The following is a 14,122-nucleotide window of genomic DNA, read 5'->3' on the forward strand; positions in this document are numbered from 1 at the left end:
GATTAGTTACTTCGGCCATGAAAAATGGTGGTGACAAAGTGTTAGCTGGAAGGTAAGTCATAATTTGCTCTATATGTACGACTGGAGGGGAAGTTGCTTTGGCATGGGAGATGATGTCTCCGTATTTTCTGGGAAGTGATTGACAAGTCATGGAGGCACGTAGGCAGCTGACAAGTCATGGAGACCATTAGGCTAAAATCTAGATAAGGTTTGTCCGATGTGGACTAAAATGTTGACATATGCTCTAGGGGTGAAGCTTGAGTCCGGGGTCGAGTCCTCAACTTAGCCCACAACAAGGAATGTCCCTGAAGTCATCTCCAAGAATTACCCAGTGAATGGTCGAGTGCCCTACGTGGGTCGTCCTCGGCGATAGGGTCGACTGATCCCGCCTTTCGTGTCGGTATGAAAGAAGGTCGACTTGATGAGTCGGTGGGGTCAAGGCCTCTGTTGGGCTTGGGCAACTTAAGTGGGTGTGAGGTTATTTTGCTAGGACTCTTATTGCATCATTTTGAAAATGTCTGTATCTTGGGTGAGTGAACACCATAACAATTGAAGTATGTGGGTGGTAAAGTATTTATCAAATATAATCACTTTGTTGATGAAATGTCAGAGTTGGAGCTAAAGGCTATCATCACAAAATAATTTAACTATAGCATGAGCACTATTGTAGAACTCCATCATAAGATTCCTAGAAAAAGTTAGCATAAAGAATTCAAAAGGTTGCTACTAATGGAGACATTAGCGAGATGGTTGCTTCTCTTGGAAAAAGCAAGAGGATTGTTGTGTACTATGTACATGGTGTATGGTGTAGAAGAATATATTGTTGAGATAGATATTAATCTTAGAGTAGGTGCTCCAAATGAACCACCACATGAGAGTAATGCTACTACATTTGACCTTGGTGGCTCACAACTAATGTCATCTCAAAATCTAGATGAGGCAGAGTCAAGCAATGCGAAGATACAGGATACTAATCAAGACATCGATGAAGCTCAACACGATGAGCATGAGTTTGCTCTCCTACATTTGTAACCTTGGTCTTTAATTACTCTCGTATATTTGCAATTTTTTTTATCCTTAATTAGACTCTTATGTAGGCATGATTCATGAACATTCAGTTGGTCAGTCGGGTTTCGAAAAAAAAATGATAATCGAATACGGCCGACGTTCTAAAGAAAATCGACCCGAATTGATGTGATTCGATTCGGGTCGGTGCGGTGCAGTTTTATCCGTTTGCAGAAACAAACAACTACCTGCTTACTAAGATTATTATGTAGAAATGCTCAAATAAATCAACTTTGGCTTGTGTCAAAAATAGTGTGAGATTTATGAACAATGATAAATTATGAACTTAGTGGCTAGTGCACTGCGAGAACATATGATGATATGAAGCCCTTTACATTGCACAATATTTATGAACAACAACAAAAATCACAAAAGGCTAAATATTTGTGTGAGATCAATGACTGTTGTCCATAAATTAATAATGCATCCCAAAATTCAAAGTTGAGTTAGAGATCTAAACAAGTTTAGACCTTTTTAAAATCATTTAGTTTATCTAACTCTAAAGATTAAACACAACGCGTTTTTGCCGTTCAATAGTATCTTTATACTCCTCTCCGGTCGCCATCAAGTTCAATATGTGAAAATGAAATATTAAAATATTAAAAATAGAACTTGCTAAATTCTATACGATGTTAGTTGTTACCTTATCAATGCAGTGTTCTCCCATGGATCAATGTGCTACATATCAGTTATTGTTGGCTCAATGGCAAGCTTGTTCAAATCTAAAAGAAAAATATAAAAAATAAATTTAATAAAAAACAACATAGTTATATCAAATATATTTAAATTTTAAAATAAATGTTACCTATGTCCGACTCCTCTAGTGCATTCAAATCTTCTCCAGCACAAATCTTGCTTGATCCAAGTGTCGCCAATATGACTTGAAGCCAATCTAATGTGCATATGAGGCATTGTACTATTCTTAGAGTCAACGAAATCCTTAAAGGATCGAGAACTCGGCCGCCAATACTAAATGCAGATTCAGAAGCCACTGTGGAAATGGGCACATCTAATATATCACAAACTATTCGAGAGAGAACTGGAAATATTGTACTATGTACCTTCCAATAAGCTAAGATGTCAAGATTACTTCCATCAGCTTCAATGTCTTCGCTTAGAAACTTTTCTAACTTTGACTTTGCTCTGCACTTCCCTTTGCAGCTTTCAACCTCTTAAATCGGGTTGTTAGATTAGTCATTTGAGTATTGTTGTTATTGCCACTATTAAATGATGATGCAGCACTTGATTGACCACTTGCACCTGTTTGGGTTCCATATTTGACCTTGTACTCATTAAACAATAAAAATGTTGCATTCTTGATAAAATTTAGTTTTTTTTAAAATTTCATTCTCACCGTATGTAAGCTCAAGTATAAATTGCACAAAATCCTCCTTGTTTCGATGGTCAAGAAGGACCGTAATATAAATTAACATATTCATCTTCTCTCATCTGCCCCAATATTTGTCATATTTCTTGCTCATTCTATTTCAAATTTCAACATATTAGGAGTCTCCACTCAATCTCCAATTTTCAAATCACAAGAAACAATACCCACTTCTTGAAGAAAAATTATCAGTAACGTATGAAGAACCAGACACTCGTAACCAGACACTCGTAACGTAAGTTTTTGAAATGTTTTAAGCAAAATGCATAATCTTCGTACATTGACCCAATCATCCTCCATTGGCATTTGATGATTTCGCTGTCCACTATTAAGTTTATATTTCAAAAAAGGATCATCATCACTATATCTATCAAAAGCTTTTTCATAGTGTCCAACATAGAAAAGGTAGAGTTCCACCTAATACACACATCCAAACACAAAGATGAACGGAATTCAAGTTTTTTAAGTTTAATACAATTTTTTAAATTTAGCCAATCTTGATGGAGATTGTCTCACATATCTTACGGCTGAATGAACTTGAGCAACTGAGACTCCCAAACCTTTAAGCCCATCATTAATGATGAGATTAGTAATATGAGCGATGCACCTCATGTGAAGGTATTTCCTCCCTAATATTGTCCCTCTCGAATTATTAAGCATCTTTTTTAGATATGGAATCATTATATCATTTGAGCTAGCATTATCAATAGTAATGGTAAAACATTCTCAATTTCCCAATCTACTAAGCACCTCTCTATTGTCTTCCTAAGATCCTCTCCCCTGTGACTAGAAATTGGACAAAAGTTTATTATTTTTTCGTTCAACTTCCAATCATTATCGATCCAATGCACAGTCAACACATATAGTTAATATTTTGGATGGAAGTCCACATGTCTGTAGTAAGACACGCTCTTTGGCATGTAGCATTCAACAAAATTTTCAAGTTTTTCTTCTCTTCAAGAAAAATCTCTTAACAATCCCTTTGGATTATCCAACAAGACAAGATATAGAATCCAAGGCAAATAGTAGATATAAAATATTGGAACCCAATACCCTCTACCACTTTAATGGAAGCTCATCTACAATGATAAAATAACTAGGAGATTTTCTTACATCTTCTTCATGATACGGGTGTATCTTCTCTTCGGAACTTAGCGATCCTCATGGAAGCTTGAGGATAGATGATTCTCATGATAACATGAGAATAGAGGTGTAAAACAACACAGGAGAACACAGGTTGAAGCGTTAAACGAGATGGCGAATCAAAGAATCGAAGAACCAGTTTTCAGCTTTATGAGTCGACTCGACATGTTATAAGTCGACTCATAAATTCATCAGTCGACTCAACCTGTTGTAGGTGTAAAAATCTGATTTCCTGAAACAGGGATCTCATTCGTATTAATAAGAATAGCTTATTATAAACTAATGGCTCAGAAAAATTATAACAGAAGCGGATGGAATGCCCTCATTGTTTAACGTGGGGACTTTGATAGCGATAGGACACCTCGCTCGGTTCTCGCACTGAGTCAGCTTCCCTTGGACGATTTGATCGAGGTTGTAGGTGAGCTTCAATACGCAGTAGAGGCTCGTGTTAGTCGAGTTTGAGTTTTTGAGTCTAATGGCGATCGAGGCCGAAGGCTGGAAGGAGATGCTCCAGTGCAAGCGTAATGCAAAGAGCGGGTCTTCAACTTTCTTGAGAGTTGAGAGCCTCTGGATCAGCCGACTGAGTCAATCAATTAACCGTGATTAACAGATTACTAGCCGCCGACTCCTTTCTCGTGGCCGGGAGAGGCTTTTAAATAGAGAAGGGATGACATGGTCACTCCCTTGAATCATGGGATGTGACCATGTACTGTTGAGAGATACCATGCCTCGCACTTGTACTATGAGCGGCTGCTTGATGGGTTCGGAGTACTGTGCTCCTTCCCTTCATGTTGAGGGGAATGAGAAGGCCCATCCCTGCACATGACAATGCAGCCGCCAGGTACTCTGGCGGATTTGGTGAATTCGTTGATCGCCTGACTGGTTGCTTGAACGTGCGGGCGACTCTCAGTCACTTGGACGAACTTAATTCATGCAGGCGAATCAAGTACGCAGGCGAACTTGGCGGTGAAATGAACTTAAGTTGTGCAGGCGAGTTAAGTATGTAGGTGAGTTTGGCGACTGCGTGGATCTGACTGGTCACTTGTACCGTGAGCGGCCACTTGATGGGCTTAGAGTACTGTGCTCTTTCCCTTCACGTCGTGGGGAATGGGAAGGCCCATTCCTGTACGTGACAGTGCAGCCGCCAGGTACTATGGTGAGTCTGGCGTACTTGTTGTTCACATGACCGATTGCCTGAATATGCAGGCGACTTCAGCCCTTGAGAAAACTTGACTCGTGCAGGCGAGTTTAGTGTGCGGGCGAGTTTCTGACCACTTGGCAGATTGCCTGGATGCTTAGGCGACCTTAGCAACCGTATGGACTTGACTCGTGTTGGCGAGTTAAGTATGCGAGCGAGCTTTTCTTGCGCTGGCGAACTCAACTCTTGGGTAGGCTTGACTCGTGCTGGCGAGTTTAATGTGCAGGCGGACTTTAGGCCTTTTACTGTTAAGGCAATTTTTACAGCCTACAAGACCCCCTTCAAAGTTTTCGGACCTAAATCACGTTGAAAATGTGGTTTGGAATACTTTAAATAAAGGTGACCGATGTTTTATAGGTTTGGGCGAATTTGACTCCCCTGGTTGGGTCGAACTCTTTTGGGCGAGTTCAAACCGTGTGGTTGTCAATCAGACGAAATTGATGGCTTGGGCGAGCCAGGCCAATCAGGCGAACGGAGTAGTGCAAGCGGGATCTGTTTCACAGGTGAATTCTGAATTAATGGAGGACGAGCCACGTGTTTGTGGACTAAGTTATGCCGGCCAGCTAGGGCCCGTGGGCTTGTCAGGTCGGATTAAATGCGAGTTGACAAGGCGACGTGATTTCACGTGCCCCGCTCGATGACGGATCGTGATCGTTGTCTTCGAAAGTCGTCCTTCAAATTCGGTCGTCAGATCCACCATGAACTGCCTCTCGGTTTGGGCTTCGCGTTCGATCCACCCGACCCGTTCCCTATTTTGACAGTTCGTCTGTAACCGTCGAACTCAAAACTGTCGAGAACAATCTGAGCTGCTCGTTTTGATCGTGGCTACGTCTCTCTCTACCAACCGCCAGCATCTCGCCTTTAAATAGGCTTCGTCTCCTTGCTTGGGAGACTACTATGCTCAGGGATTTTCTTTGAATCTTCTAGAGAAAGAATTCGACTTTCATCTCCGACTCTTAGGTATGGCACCGAAAACCAAGAGATGTGCTCCGAAGGGAAAGGGCCCAAGCCGTTCCTCTGATAGCGTCGCCACCGGCGCGGCCACCAGTGCCTCTGGAGCATACTCGGGTAAGTTTTTGCCACTGTTTAATGACCTCGCGTTGATGAACGAGGTAAAATTGGGGAAATGAGCACTGTTTGCTCGTCTCCTTCAGCAGTTTTTGCCACTTCTGGCGATCTTCCTCGACTTTGGCCTCTTTTTCACGTGAATGTCATGTTCTTTATTTTATTTTATTTTGTCAGGTGAATTCCGCCATTTCCAGGTGAATTCAGCCTTTGTCAGGCGGACTCAGTATTTATAAGACGGGTTTCGACCTTTATCAGGCAAACCCATAACTTGTCAGGCGAAGTTAATGTCACCTGGCGAGGTTCACCAATGTATGGAAGGTCGCCTGTTTGGAGGAATTAGAACATAATTCGCTCTTTTTCGAGTCAGAACGTTCTAATTCCCTTTTGCCTTGCCTTGCAGCTCCATTTTCTAACGAGGCTCTCCCGAAGGGTGTCGCCATTAGCCTTGCTGGTAGTGCGAGTCACGAAGCGCCTCCCCGATTTCTGTTTCTTGATTCGGTGCCCGTGTTCACTGTCGACAAACCCGATGAGTTGGCAAAGCGTGTGTCTGATGGGTATCACCTGACGTTACGCGAGTTAATTACTGACACAGCTTTGACGGACGCAACTAGGACGGAGCTGAAAAAGCCCCTATTCATGTTTGATGACGCCATGACTGACCATCCGGTCCTACTATGTGGGGAGGGCAGATGGCTCCGAGTCGTGGACGAGGTCCACTACTATCTTCCCAGCATGCCGAGGGGATTCTCAATCGTCAAATTGCGCTCTCTTTCGATCCTCAGAACAATGAACTGGGATCTGACCCCGACCCAAGATGAGGTGACTTGCGGGATCTTCACAGGTTCCAAAACTGGATACGGGGTTGACAGCTCTTGCAAGCGTGTAATTGCCCTGCGTCCGGGCCTACTGCACAACGAATTGCCTGTAGGGGAGATGACTGCAGTGGCTAAGACCTTCCGTCATTGTTTTTTCCGAGCTGGGGGGTAGTTTCCCCTGAAAGACTTCAGGGCTCCGGGGTGGATTCACTCCGCGCCTGGTAGTAACACCTGGTGGTCTAAGATCACTGAATACATTTTGGCGGAGAACTCCGATCTCACGAGTTCAGAACTGTACGTGGCTATCAGGGCCACTCAACATGGTCTGAAGATCAATGCTCCGCAGTTCCATAGTATCTTGGAGCTGTACTGTCCGGATAGCGGTATATTTTTCACTCCCAATGACTCTCCATGAGATGTATGACGTTTCGTGGTTGCCGTTGGGAGGATTCCCGTACGAGGAGTATGTGCCGGGTCAGGAGGAGATCGACTACCTTGCGGTCAACTCCCCCCAGGTAATGGAGACTTTATGGGAGCTGCTCGGCCACTACCACATATGTCTGAACACCCTAGGGGTAGTGGACCATAAGGGTAAGAAGAAGAGGACTCCAGGGATCAGTCATAAGAATTAGGTCGATTACCTGTTCCCGAAAAATGACGTCAAGGGGAGACCTACTCTGAAGTCAACTTATGTGAACTTTCAAGTCGACTCATTGTAAGTCGATCATAAGTCAACTTATACTAAGTCGAATGCAAGTCAACTTATAAATGTGACCGTTACACAATAACGATCATTTTCCAGATTCGTTTTTGTGAGGGTTTTTGGTCATTTCCTTGGGGTTTTTGCTAAAGTTTTGAGTGGGTATAAATACCCCCTTGCTCTCATCTTTCATAACAACCAAGAGAATGTTTTAAGAAAGTTTAACAATGGTTTAAAGTATTGTTTAGTATTTGTTTAAAAAGATTTTAAGCAATTAAGAGTTTGTTTTGTGAAAACAATTTCATAAGAGCTTGAGGAAGATCGTCCATCGGTGTTTGAGCATCCAACTCTTCTCCCTCTCTCTCTTGATCTATAGTGAAGTTTTTCTTAAACTCAATTCTAGCATTTTATATGTTTGATCTTAATTTCGTAAGCTAGATTTCATATTGAGTTTAATTGTTTTATTAAATCTATTTGTTCACACACAACTATTGAGCTTATTGTATTTACATTCATAGTATAATTCGGGTTGTGGGATTTTGTGACATTGAGTTATGCCTAATTGAGTTCTCGCCTTGTATTAGAGAACAAATCTTTTGTTGTGAGCTATAATTGTGAGTTGCACTTTGTATTACACTTGGACACCGAGAGAAGTGGTTGGTGAGAGACGGGGTCGGTTCCAAGAGGAGTGGTCGGTAGTAAAGCCTAGTGAGAGGTGGTAATTCCGAACACTTGAGGAAGGTGACACGGGCTAGGCCAACATTTAGAGGGTGTGAAGTGTATTAGATTGCCTAATTGTGAAGTTCACTTTGTATTACACTAGTACACCAAGAGGAATGTGTGGTGAGAGACGGGGTCATCCCAAGAAGAGTGGGGTAGGTGGTAATACCTAGAGAGAGATTGTAATTTCTAACACTTGAGGAAGACACGTGCTAGAGACCAACACTTGAGGTAGTAGTTAGTATGTTTACATTGTGAGTGATTGTAAAGTTTTCGATGAACTAGAAAATCGAGTGTGAGGTGTAAACATTTTCTGGTGATCGTTGAAAACCCAGTGTGATAGTGGATTTCTTCCCGGGAGTGAGGAGCGGAGACGTAGGACGGAAGGTCCGAACTCCGTGATCATATTGTGTGTTTGCATTATTTATTTGCTCACTATCACTCTTGTTTATTTATATCTTGTTTTACCCATGTGTTAACTTGTATATCCTTGCACATATCTTGTTGCATATCATATTTGCTAGGATATTTGTTAATAAGTTTTTATTTGGCATAAATCGGTTTAGATTAGCATAAACCCTATTCACCCCTCCCCTCTAGGGTTTCTTCCTAGTGGCATAAGGGTGCTTTCAATTGGTATCAGAGCTTGGTTCTCTTTGATTTAAGGTCTAACCACCTTGAGTTAAAGATCCAAGTTATCTTTTGTGCTAATCTAGTTTTGAGGTTATTTGTATCTTGCTTGCATATTTTTTTTATTTATGGATATGCATTGTGCACATTGTTTAGGCTATGATCCTAATGTTTCTCTTATAATAGATAATTTCTCTTATGACCAATGGTGTTCTAGATTTAATATATTTGTTAGATTTAGACATTTTGATTTATGAGATATTATAGATAAAGCTTATATTGTACCCACTACAGGGAAATCCAAGTGGAGTAAAAATGATCATAAGATGTTTACAATGAATAACCTCTTGTTAGAATTTTTGCGTAACACTTTTGATTCATCTTTTTCTAACAAGTTTGTTCATTTTGATAGTGCTTACAATTTATGAAAATTTATAGAAGCATATCAAGGGGACTTGGAGGTGATCCGACAAGCTTTGGAGGCTTCCTCTTCAAGTTCCAATGGAGCATCATGCACACGGTCACTAGGCGATAGTCCTAGTGAGGTTTGCGAGTTCGAATCCATTAATGATTTATCTAATGATGAACTTGCTTGTACTAGTGAAAAATTATTGCATGCCTATAACAAATTGCATAAAAATTTTATTGAATTGAAAAGAAAGCATGAAGGTTTAAAATCCGATCATGAGAAGTTAGCTTCCAAATTTGATATCATTACTTAAGAAAATGATGCTCTTAAAGAAAACAATGATATGCTAAATCTGGAAAATAATAATTTAAAATTGGATATTGCTAACTTGACTCATGACAAAAATAATGTCATGTTAGAAGTAGAGAACAAAAAAAAATAATGCTTCTTTTATAAATGACTATTTATATTCTACTTCTAATAAAAATGCATATGTGTCTAATGATGATTTGAATCTTGTGAATAAACGTATTTCATCTTTAGATTCAACTTTAAAAATATGCATTGATAACCATAAGAAACTTATGGACAAATGTGCTAAATTTAGTGCTACAAAATCACCTACACACTTGTTTGGTGGAAAATTTGTAGTAAATAAAATGAAAAAAATTTGATTTGTATTCTCTCGATCTCAATTACAATTTGGATTTCCAATTACAAAAGAGAGGAGAATGATCTGGATTCTCCCCTTTGTTTAATTATGGGTTCTTTACGATGGCGATGAGATGCCTCCTTCGAATGCTTGCGTCGAGTTTGCTTCTTGTTGACTATCCGAACGTCTTGTTTTCACTGGAACAATACATTCTCCTCATGATTTGACGCTGTGGAGGACTTGCGTGGCAAGTTTGAAACTCTGAACAAGTTGATAAATCAGAGCGAGTTTAAACTCTTGTAAAAGAGTTGATTGATCTTAACCGTAATTGGTTAGACAAGCCAAGCACGAAGATAGCCCCAAGAATCTGTTGTCGAGGAGATGATCCGAAGAAGTCGATCTCTAGATCTTCAAAATTCTCAAAGATCCAAAGATATCTCCCCCTCCTCTCCGCCTGATCCGCCCAAGCCGAAGTATCTCTTCTTTGCTGCCGAACCGAAGGATCTCTTCTTTGTTGCCGAGGAGATGGATCCGAACTAAGCTGATTTCTTAGTTATTTATAGGGGATTAAGGAGTGTAACCGCCTCCTTAATTCACTTCTAAGTGGGACTAATGGGATGTAACCGCCTCTTAAATCACTCCTGAGTGGAGTTGTGATCTCCTCAGGTCGTGGGAAATAGTTTTAAAACCATTCAGCTCGTGTTTGAACGAGTCAAACGCAAAATCCGCGTTCTGGCATGAATTCTGCGTTCAAACGTAGTGTCTGGTAGCTCGAACGCAGCGTCTGGAAGCTCGAACGCAGCGTCTGGAAGCTCAAACGCAGTATCTGGAAGCTCGAACGCAGTGTCTGAAAGCTCATTTGTAGCGTCTGGAAGCTGCGTTGGCAGCCTGTTTGAAGCTGCGTTGGCAACATTTAAGAGCTGCGTTTGGCAGCAGATGGAAGCTGCATTGGCAGCTTTTGGAGGCTGTGTTTGCGACCGAACATGAGTTACATTGGCAGCTGGGTCTGAGCTATGTTTGCACTGTGTCAGCGGCTGTGAACGCGGTGCGTCTTGATGCGGGTACGCGGGGAGGACTTCTGCGTCTTGGTTTGAAGAGACCGTCGATTTGTAGTCTCTTTCTGCAAAGATCGTCATTTGTAATCTTTACTTTAGCTCTTTAATATGTGAGACTCGTCAGATTGTAACTCCCTATGTTGATTGTGAAGGCTGTTGATTAGAGCTTTCATTAGTTATTGTGAAGGTCATCAGATTATAACTTTCATCGATCTACGTGAAAGTCTTCAAATTGTTGTCTTCTGGAAGCCGTCGAATTATAACTTCCATCATCGATGTTTGATGGAGATCAACTATCTGCAATAATTTTTAGACAGCCTACAGAACCCCCTCCAAAGTTTTTGAAAGTTCGCGGTTGATCGGGACGAATTTTCGGAATACTTTGGATCTCAACTCTAATCTTGGAGCTGTTAATTCCTTATTATAAGGAGATGTTCTTTGCACCCACTTCGAAGGCATCTTGGTTGAAGTGATTTTCTATGCAGGACCTCCATTCAGCTGATGGGCCCGTAAACATGCATACGATTTTTTGGCAAACCCTCAGCTATCAATGGATTTGATAAGCCTTTACCGACTACCATTTGAGTCGGGCTAGCATGTGGATTGTCTAAGTCCGTTCCACATGTAACGTTGTGCTAAGTGAATGAACCCTCTTAGACTTAATGCTATGATTTTGAATATATAGACTTTGTCATTTTTTTAAAAAAAAAGACTAACCGGCAACGCGTGTTAGGCGTAGACTTATCTCTATTTAGGGATCGAGATAAAGTCCTCCATGCGTGAAATACATGGATTTTTAGTGCTACGATGTTGAATACGTAGACTTTGCCGCTGTTTCTTCCTGCGTTACTTGAAATACTGAAAGAAAGTTGGAAGAACCAGAGGTGTAGTATTAACTTGGCATGAATTTTCACTTAGAGTGAAATTCAGAATTTTTTCTATATTATCACTAGGATAATTCCAGAAAATTTTTAATCCACTATGGATTTTATAATAAAAACTTGCTATTCTTGTTGAAAAATGATTAACAAGCTCATTGGGGGGTTTGACTGTTAGAGGTGTGATGTTAACCTAACAATATTTTATGGACCTATCGCTCTATTGGGGAGAGTTGATAAGTGGATTTTATCAGAGGTGTGATGTTAACGTGATAGGAATGCGTTGCGATTGGAGCAACTTTGTGGGCTTATCATCTTAATAAAGAGGATTGATAAGTTGATTTGTTAGAGGTGTGATATTAACGTGACAGGAATTTTATTGCGATTGGAACAACTTTGAAGATTTATTATCCTATTGAAGAGGATTGATAAGTAGATTGTCAGAGGTGTATTGTTAACATGACAGGAATTTATTGCGATTGGAGCAACTTTGAGGACTTATCATCCTATTGAAGAGGATTGATAAGTGGATTTTCAGAGGTGTTGATATTAACATGACAAAAGAATATTGCGATCGGAGCAACTTTATGGACTTATCATCCTCTTGAAGAGGATTGATAAGTGGATTGTAAAAGGTGTTTGATATTAACGTGACAAGAGAATGTTGCGATCGGAGCAACTTTGTGGACTTATCATCCTATTGAAGGGGATTGATAAGTAGATTGTCAGAGGTGTTGACATTAACGTGACAAGAAAATGTTATGATGGGAGCAACTTTGTGGACTTATCATCCTATCGAAGGGAATTGATAAGTGGATTGTCAGAGGTGTTTGATATTAACATGACGGGAATTTGTTGCGATCGGAGCAACTTTGTGGACTTATCATCCTATTGAAGAGGATTGATAAGTGAATTTGTCAAAGGTGTTGATATTAACGTGACAAGAGAATATTGCGATCGGAGCAACTTTGTGGACTTATCATCCTATTGAAGGGGATTGATAAGTGGATTATCAGAGGTGTTTGATATTAACATGACGGGAATTTGTTGCGATCGGAACAACTTTGTGGATTTATCATCCTTTTGAAGAGGATTGATAAGTGAATTTGTCAGAGGTGTAATATTAACGTGACAGGAGTTTTGTACTTGTGATTTGAATAAGATTTTGAAGACTTAACATCTTGCTGGGGAAGATTGCGATTTGAGCAATTTTGAGGACCTATCATCCTATTGAAGAGGATTGATAAGTTGATTATCAGAGGTGTATTGTTAACTTGACAAATTGGGAGTGATGCAAACTAAATTCATACTCCATGGGGGTGATGATCATCAGAAGTATAATGCTAACTCGACGATGTGAAAGATTCGTTACTCTTAATCCAGTGGATCCAAGTAACCAACCCCCAGTCTTGATTAAGACTTAGAAAAGTAAGAAAAGAAGGGTAGACATGATATATTGCCTTGTGGGCCACTATCCATCAAGTCGGAATAGAGGCCAATCACCTAGTAGGCCACTATCTGACGAGTTTGACTATCAGAGGTAACTGTTAACATGATGATGGAAGTTACAGTTCGACGGCTTCTAAAAGACTACAATTTGAAGACTTTCACGTAGATCGATGAAGGTTACAATCTGACGACCTTCACAACAACTGATGAAAGCTCTAATCAACAGCCTTCACAATCAACATCGGGAGTTACAATCTGATAACTCTCACATATTAAAGAGGTAAAGCAAAGATTACAAAATTATGATCTTTGCAGAAAGAGACTACAAATCAACAGTCTCTTCAAACCAAGATGCGGAAGTCCTCCCCGTGTACCAGCATCAAGACGCACCGCGTTCACAGCCGCTGACGCAGTGCAAACGTAGCTCAGACCCAGCTGCCAACGTAGCTCATGTTCGGCCGCAAACAAAGTCTCCAAAAGCTGCCAACGCAGCTTCCATCCGCTACCAAACGCAACTCTTAAATGCTGCCAACATAGCTTCTAACAAGCTGCCAACGCAGTTTCTAGACACTGTAATTGAGTTTCCAGACGCTGCGTCCGAGCTTCCAGATGCTGCGTTTGAGTTTCTAGATGCTGCGTTCGAGCTTCCAGACGCTGCATTCGAGCTGCCAGACACTGCGTTTGAACACAAAATTCACGCCAGAACGCAGATTTTGCATTTGACTCGATCAAACACGAGCTGAACGATTTCAAAACCGTTTCCCACAATCTGAGAAGATCACAACTCCACTCAGGAGTGATTTAAGGGCGGTTACATCCCATTAGCTCCACTTAGGAGCAAATTAAAGAGGCGGTTACACCCCATAATCCCCTATAAATAACTAAGAAATTAGCTTAGTTCGGATCCATCTCCTCGGCAGCAAAGAAGAGATCATTCGGCTAGGCAGCAAAGGAGG

Source organism: Asparagus officinalis, chromosome 6 (assembly GCF_001876935.1).
Source record: "Asparagus officinalis chromosome 6, Aspof.V1, whole genome shotgun sequence".
Classification (NCBI taxonomy): Eukaryota; Viridiplantae; Streptophyta; class Magnoliopsida; order Asparagales; family Asparagaceae; genus Asparagus; species Asparagus officinalis.